The sequence below is a fragment of the Triticum dicoccoides genome, chromosome 6B (genome assembly GCF_002162155.2).
Source record: "Triticum dicoccoides isolate Atlit2015 ecotype Zavitan chromosome 6B, WEW_v2.0, whole genome shotgun sequence".
Classification (NCBI taxonomy): domain Eukaryota; kingdom Viridiplantae; phylum Streptophyta; class Magnoliopsida; order Poales; family Poaceae; genus Triticum; species Triticum dicoccoides.
The window spans coordinates 128008642-128016560 of record NC_041391.1 but is presented as its reverse complement, the minus strand read 5'-3'; positions in this window follow the sequence as shown (position 1 = coordinate 128016560).

Below are 7919 nucleotides of genomic sequence, written 5' to 3'. Positions count from 1 at the left end.
GGATGGCCGCATGGTACTGGCGGTTCAGGCCGCGGAGTAGATGAAAAACCTGCCGCGGCTGACCGGCTGGCCCAGATTGCGAAGTTGGTCGGTGAAGACCTTGAGCTTGGTGCAGTACTGCATGACGGTCAGATTGCCTTGCACGAGGGCATGGTACTCCGCATCGATGTAGACGGCGCGCGAGAGCTGGTTCGCACGGTAGATGGCATCGACAGCGGCCCAGACAGCAACAGTCGTGTCCTCGAGCTGCATAACCGCATTGAGAAGATCCGGCGAGATGGTGGAGGAGAGCCAATGGAGGACGGTGTGATCGGCCATCACCCACTCGGGGTCGTCGGAGCGATGCAGGGCCCCAGCATCGACGTGGTCGTGGAGCCCGAACATGCCTAGCGCGGTGTCGAAGTGGCGGTGCCACTGGGCGTAGTTGCCGGCGGCGACATCGAGCACCACCGGGACGAGACGACGGATGTCAACCGTCTGGAGGATCGAGGGAGGTGCAGGCTGGGGCGCGTGATGAAGCTATGTACCCAGGGTAGGGTCATGGACCTGTCCAAGATACCCTCCCCAAGGACATCTCTAGAAGAAACCACCTTTCAATCGACCCAGAAATGTTCCACTCGACGGACTCAAAGACACTCGACCATGAAGCCTACCACTCAACAGCCAGGAGACCTAAAGTCACTCTGCACGCAAACGGTCGGTCATTAAGTAGCTTTTATGGTCATCATAGCACTTTATTGGTAGCGTTACCAGTAACGCCCGATCTTAATGTATCTTAAACCCTGTATAACTGAGGGCCGGAGGGGTCTGGCGGACTCTATATAAGCCACCCCCCTCCTCAGTGTAAAGGGTTCGCACCCCTGTAACTCATACACACATAATACCAGTCGACCGCCTCCGGGCTCCGAGACGTAGGGCTGTTACTTTCTCCGAGAAGGGCCTGAACTCGTAAACCCCTTGTGTATACAAGTACTCCATAGCTAGGATCTTGCCTCTCCATACCTACCCCCTACACTACTGTCAGACTTAGAACCACGACAGTTGGCGCCCACCGTGGGGCAGGTGTCTTAGCGACTTATTGGAGAAGTTGCGATTTTTCCGATCTCCTTCATCATGGTTTCAGGCGGAGTTTTGGTTGAGGGCCGCGAGATCCATCTCGGCGTGCTCACGTTCATCGCTGACAACTCCGCTTGGCTTCAGGAGGCTCCGCTCGACATCGACGCGCTCCCAGTCCGTGGAGCGACACACTTTCGCGCGTGCGTCCGCGACGTCCTCCTGCGGCAACCGTCGACCCAGTATCGGTCAGCCCCTGTGTCGTCCTCCCTCCCTGTTTCCCGCCGGCGCAAGCGCTCCGGTCGGTCGAGGCTTCAGCGGTGGGTGAGGCACGCGGTGGCTCGCTAGTCGGCCACACCCCAAGTCGCGGCAATCGAGCCCGATGAATCTCTCTACGGCCTGTTCGACTGGCTCCGCAGATACTGCACCCGAGTGCGACAGCAGTGATCCCGCGGTGGAGGTTCTAATGGTCGATGGACCACGCAGTCCTCCCGGTTTCCCCCGCACCGACGGAGGCGACTGCGGAGGCGATCCTTCGCATGTCCATGAAGAATATCTCCCCGAGCCCCTCACTTCGCTGTAGAGGGAAGATCTTCACCGCCGAAACATGGATGCGCTGCACACTCCTATCGTTGGAGAAACCCCCTAGGCTCGTGCCTTAGAGGACGCGCGCTTGGCTAACTTGGCTGAGCGCACTCGACTGGAGAACATTCAGCGAGCACTCGACGAGCATGCGCGGCAACGGGTTCCAGAATCTAGTCGACGTCAACTCTTTCCACAACCGACTCAGGTATATCGAACTCCGATCCAAAATTTAGCGGCTGCGGCCCATATAGCAGAGTTGATTCAGCCTTCCCTGTCAGAGGCCGGCAGAGGCTTGTTACAGATCAGAGATTTACTCTGGGCAGCAGGAGATCAAAATTCAGCTGTATCACAGTCGCGGAATAGGATTCACAGTAGATCCGTCGCTGCAAATACAGTCCAGTCAGCCCATAGCCCAAGATCGCCCCCGAGGCGTGAGGAACGTGGAGACCGGCATCATCAGTACAAGAACCGTGAGCAGTATGATCATCGAATTGATCACGATGATCGACGTCGAGTGCCCACCCCTCCCCCAAGGGGTGGATCACACGCGCCTTGACAACAGGATGATAGATGCCATCACAGTGTTGGGCAAAGGATTCCAGTCGACCCCAGAGAACCAGGCTTTGATGCGAGATCCATTATCGTTCAAGGTTTGGTCGACAGGAACAGAGCTCACCGAGAAGGTCATGATAGAGATATACCCACTAGCAGCAGAATACACGTCTCGGGACCAGAGTGTTTCAGCAGAGCCATCAGGGCCGTGGTGATTGCTCCCAACTTCAGTTTGGCGACTGGAGTCAGTAAGTTCACTGGTGAGTCCAAGCCTGATAATCTTGAAGACTACCGAGTGGCTGTTCAGATTGGCGGCGGCAATGATGAGGTGGCCATGAAACACTTGCCTCTTATGTTGGAGGGCTCGACCAGAGCATGGTTGAATCAGTTAGCACCCAGCAGCATTTACACTTGGGAAGATCTTGCCCGAGTGTTTGTCAGAACATTTGAAGGAACCTGCAAGCGACCAGCAGGGTTGACAGAGCTGCAATCTTGTGGGCAGAACTCGAATGAAACTTCGAGAGATTGCATCCAAAGATGGATCACATGGCATCACATGGTAGAGAATGTATTTGATCACCAGGCAGTCTGTGCCTTCAAGGAAGGCGTTAGGTACAGAGAGCTAAACCTAAAATTTAGTCGAACTGGAGACATGTCTCTGAGTAGAATGATGGAGATTGCCACCAAGTATGCCAATGGTGAGGAAGAGGATCGGCTCCGGAGTGGCAAGCACAAGTCAGTCGCCCACGAAACCGGAGGAGGGAACTCCAGTCGGAAGCAGAAGCAGAAAGCCGAGCCAGCTGCTCCTGGAGAAGCCTTGGCCGTGACTCAAGGAAAGTTTAAAGGGAAGCCCAAAGGATCTTGGAACCCTAAGAAGGTGAAGGACAAGGAAGGAAATGACGTGATGGATTTGCCATGCCACATCCACACGAAGAAAGATGAGGAGGGTAAATTCATTTACCCGAAACATACCACTCGACAGTATCGGCTCTTGATCCAGAAATTCCAGGGGAAACATCCCAAAGATAAAGAAAGAAGTTGGACAAAGTTGAGGACAAAGAGGATAGTAATGATGGATATCCCATGTCAATTCCACCCTGATGATTTTTGGTGATGTTGAAAGCAAAAGTCGACTGAAAGTTATCAACCGAGAAGTGAATATGGTTGCTCCGGCGACACCCAGTTATCTGAAATGGTCTCAGACTGCCATCACATTCGACCAGTCCGATCATCCGACACACATAGCCAACCCTGGGAGGCAAGCTTTGGTGGTCGACCCAGTCATCGAAGGCACTCGATTGACTAAGGTTTTGATGGATGGTGGTAGTGGCCTGAATATATTATATGCAGAGACGCTGAAAGGGATGGGCATTCCGATGTCCAGACTCAGTACCAGCAACATGAGTTTCCATGGAGTCATTCCTGGAAACAAGGCTGAGTCACTCGGCCAAATTGCTCTTGATGTGGTTTTCGGCAATTCCAAGCATTACCGCAAAGAAAAGTTGGCGTTTGAAGTTGTGGATTTCCAGAGTGCTTATCATGCTATTTTGGGCAGGCCAGCTTATGCACGTTTCATGGCTCGACCATGTTATGTGTACCTCAAATTGAAGATGCCCGGTCCCAAAGGTGTGATCACTATTACTGGCAATCGGAAGAAAGCGGAAGAGTGCTTTCAGAAAGGCTCAAAGATCGCCGACGCTCAGATGGCAGTGGTGGAGCTGCAGGAATACCAGAAAACTGCAGACCTGAGTGATTTGTTGCGAGCCAAGAAGCCCGCTACGGAATCAGCATTTTAGTCGTCCGGTGAGATAAAACCAATTCACATTCACCCGACCGACCCCAATGCTGCTCCGACTCATATCTCTACAACACTCGACTCCAAATAGGAAGAAGCGCTCATCCAGTTCCTCCGTGAGAACTGGGGCATCTTTGCATGGAAGCCTTCTGACATGCCGGGTGTTCCCAGGGGGCTGGCTGAGCATCGTCTACGAGTTGACTCAAAAATGAAACCTGTCAAAGAACATCTGCGACGGTCCGCCGTCCAGAAAAGGAAGGCCATTGATGAGGAGGTGGCTTGGCTCTTAGCAGCAGAGTTCATCCAAGAGATTTACCACTCTGAGTGGCTCGCCAATGTTGTCATGGTCCCCAAAAAGGACAAGTCACTTCGCATGTGCATCGACTTCAAACATATCAATCGGGCCTGCCCGAAAGATCATTTTCCTCTCCCCCGCATCGACCAAATAGTCGACTCGACTCCGGGATGTGAGCGTCTGTCTTTTTTAGACGCCTATTCCGGTTACCATCAGATCCGTCTGTATGGACCCGACGAGATCAAAACAGCTTTCATCACTCCATTCGGGTGCTTCTGTTATGTCACCATGCCATTCGGCCTCAAGAATGCCGGAGCCACGTTCATGAGGATGATTCAGAAGTGTTTGCTCACTCAAATCAGTCGGAATGTGGAAGCGTACATGGATGATATTGTGGTCAAGTCACGGAAAGGTTCCGACTTGCTGACTGACCTTGCTGAGACATTTGCCAACCTCTGGAGGTATGATATCAAGCTTAATCCATCAAAGTGCACATTCGGAGTTCCTGGCGGAAAGTTACTCGGTTTTCTCATTTCCAAACGAGGAATCAACGCCAATCCAGAAGAAGTTGGTACTATATTCCGAATGAAACATCCTGTGCGTGTGCACGATGTCCAGAAGCTTACTGGTTGCTTGGCAGCTTTAAGTCGATTCATCTCTTGTCTCGGTGAGAAGGCATTGCCTCTTTACCGACTGATGAAGAAGTCAGACAAGTTCGAGTGGACTCCTGAAGCTGATGCAGCGTTTGCAGAGCTAAAAGCCCTGCTTTCCACCCAGCCGGTGCTTGCTGCCCCAATCAGCGAAGAGCCTTTGCTGCTTTACATTGCAGCCACGGGACAAGTCATCAGTACAGTACTTACAGTCGAGCGGGAAGAAGAAGGAAAAGCCTTTAAAGTTCAACGCCCAGTATATTATGTTTCTGAAGTTTTGACCCCATCAAAGCAAAGATACCCTCACTATCAGAAGCTTGTATATGGGATTTATATGACCACGAAGAAGGTTGCTCATTACTTCTCTGACCATTCCATTACAGTCGTCAGCGACGCTCCATTGTCAGAGATTCTGCACAACAGAGATGCAACCGGTCCACTGGCAAAATGGGCGATTGAACTCCTTCCCCTAGATATCAAGTTTGAGGCAAAGAAAGCCATCAAGTCCCAAGAAATAGCGGATTTCATCGTCGAGTGGAGTGAGCAGCAACTGCCGACTCAAGTTCACTTGGAGCACTGGACCATGTTCTTTGATGGTTCTAAGATGCTGAATGGTTCCGGTGCTAGCGTAGTGTTGGTGTCCCCCCGAGGAGATAAGCTCAGATATGTGCTCCAGATTCACTTTGATTCTTCCAATAATGAAGCAGAATATGAAGCACTTTTATATGGGTTGCGTATGGACATTTCACTCGGCGTCCGTCGCCTCATGGTCTATGGCGACTCAGATTTAGTGGTTAACCACGTGATGAAGGAGTGGGACGTAAGAAGTCCGGCCATGACTGGTTACTGCAATGCAGTGAGAAAGCTAGAGAAGAAATTCAGGGGTTAGAGCTTCATCATATACCCCGACTGAAAAATCAAGCGGCTGATGATTTGGCAAAAATAGGTTCCAAGAGAGAAGCCATTCCCAGTAATGTGTTTTTGGAACACATCCACACACCATCAGTTCAAGAGGATCCTTTCACCGAAGAAGCCCCACAGCCAAAAAGTGTCACGGATCCGACTAAAGTTGAAGGTCCAGCTGTGGTCGACCTGATCATGGAAGTTTTGGTCGTCACTCCCGACTGGACGGTGCCTTACATCGCGTATATCCTAAGGAAAGAGCTCCCAGAGAATGAAGAAGAGGCTGGACAGATCGTCCGTCGATCCAAAGCCTTTACTGTGATAAAGGGACAGTTGTACAGAGAAAGCGCGATTGGAGTCGGTCAGAAATGTATAACACCAGAAGAAGGTCAGATAATTCTTGACGATATCCACTCGGGGACCTGTGGTCATCATGCGTCCTCCCGGACCATTGTGGCTAAAGCATACCGAGTGGGGTTTTACTGGCCAAGGGCGAATGAAATGGCGAAGGAGATAGTCGACAAGTGCGAAGGATGTCAGTTCTATTCCAATATGTCGCACAAACCCGCCTCAGCCTTGAAGACCATTCCACTCGTCTGGCCCTTTGATGTTTGGGGATTAGATATGGTTGGACCACTGAGAACTGGCAGGAGCGTCTTCACCCATGTACTGGTGGCAGTCGACAAGTTCACTAAGTGGATTGAAGCTAAGCCTATCAAGAATCTTGATGCCAGCACTGCTATCAGCTTCATCAGAGAGTTGATATTCAGATATGGAGTTCCGCACAGCATCATCACTGATCATGGGTCAAACTTCGATTTTGACCAATTCAGAGCCTTTTGTGCTTCTCAAGGCACGCGAGTCGACTACGCTTCCGTCGCCCACCCCCAGTCGAATGGACAAGCAGAAAGAGCAAATGACCTAATTCTCAAAGGACTAAAACCCCGGTTGATGCGTGACCTCAAGCACGCAACAGGCGCGTGGGTCGACGAACTTCCTTCAGTTCTTTGGGGATTGAGGACCACTCCTAATCGGTTGACTGGGCGAACTCCATTCTTTCTGGTCTATGGAGCTGAAGCAGTTCTGTCGAGTGACCTGCTTCACAATGCACCCCGAGTCGAGCTCTACTCTGAAGATGAAGAAGAATAAGCCTGGCAGGACGCAGTCGACCTTCTAGAAGAAGAAAGAGAGATGGCCATGATCCGATCGACTATCTATCAGCAAGACTTGCGTCGATTCCATGCCAGAAACGTGAAGAGTCGAGCCTTTCAAGAAGGAGACTTGGTCCTACGAGTGGATCAACAGAAACCGCACAAGCTCGCTCCTACTTGGGAAGGCCCCTTCATCTTCACCAAAGTTCTCCACAATGGAGCATATCGTCTTTACAATATCGATCGCCAGATTGATGAGCCACGAGCTTGGAATGCGGAGCTGCTCCGCCCCGTTTATACTTAAGTACTCACTCGGATGAGATGTAATAAAAAGTACCTCTGTAGTTTGTTTATCAAAGACAAGAGTGTTATAATTTTCCCAGTGATTGTTGTTGCTTTTGTTTACGTGAGAAACCCCCCAGTGGGTGGCTTAGCTGCGAATTCGTTTCGCCTAAGTTTGTAAAAAAATCCCTGCCGAGTGACGAGCAAGCCTCTCACTCGGGGGCTTAGCTACGAATTCGTTTCACCTAAGTATTTGAAAATCCCTACCGAGCGACGAGCAAGCCTCTCACTCGGGGGCTTAGCCGCGAATTCATTTCGCCTAAGTATTTGAAAATCCTGCCGAGTGGAGAGCAAACCTCCCACTCGGGGGCTTAGCTGCAGTCCAGTACTCGCCTAAGTAATTGAAAATCCTGCTGAGTGGAGAGCAAACCTCCCACTTGGGGGCTTAGCTGCAGTCCAGTACTCGCCTAAGTATTTGAAAATCATGCCGAGTGGAGAGCAAACCTCCCACTCGGGGGCTTAACTGCAGTCCAGTACTCGCCTAAGTAATTGAAAATCCTGCCGAGTGGAGAGCAAACCCCCCACTCGGGGGCTTAGCTGCAGTCCAGTACTCGCCTAAGTATTTGAAAATCCTCTAAGTGGAGAGAAAACCT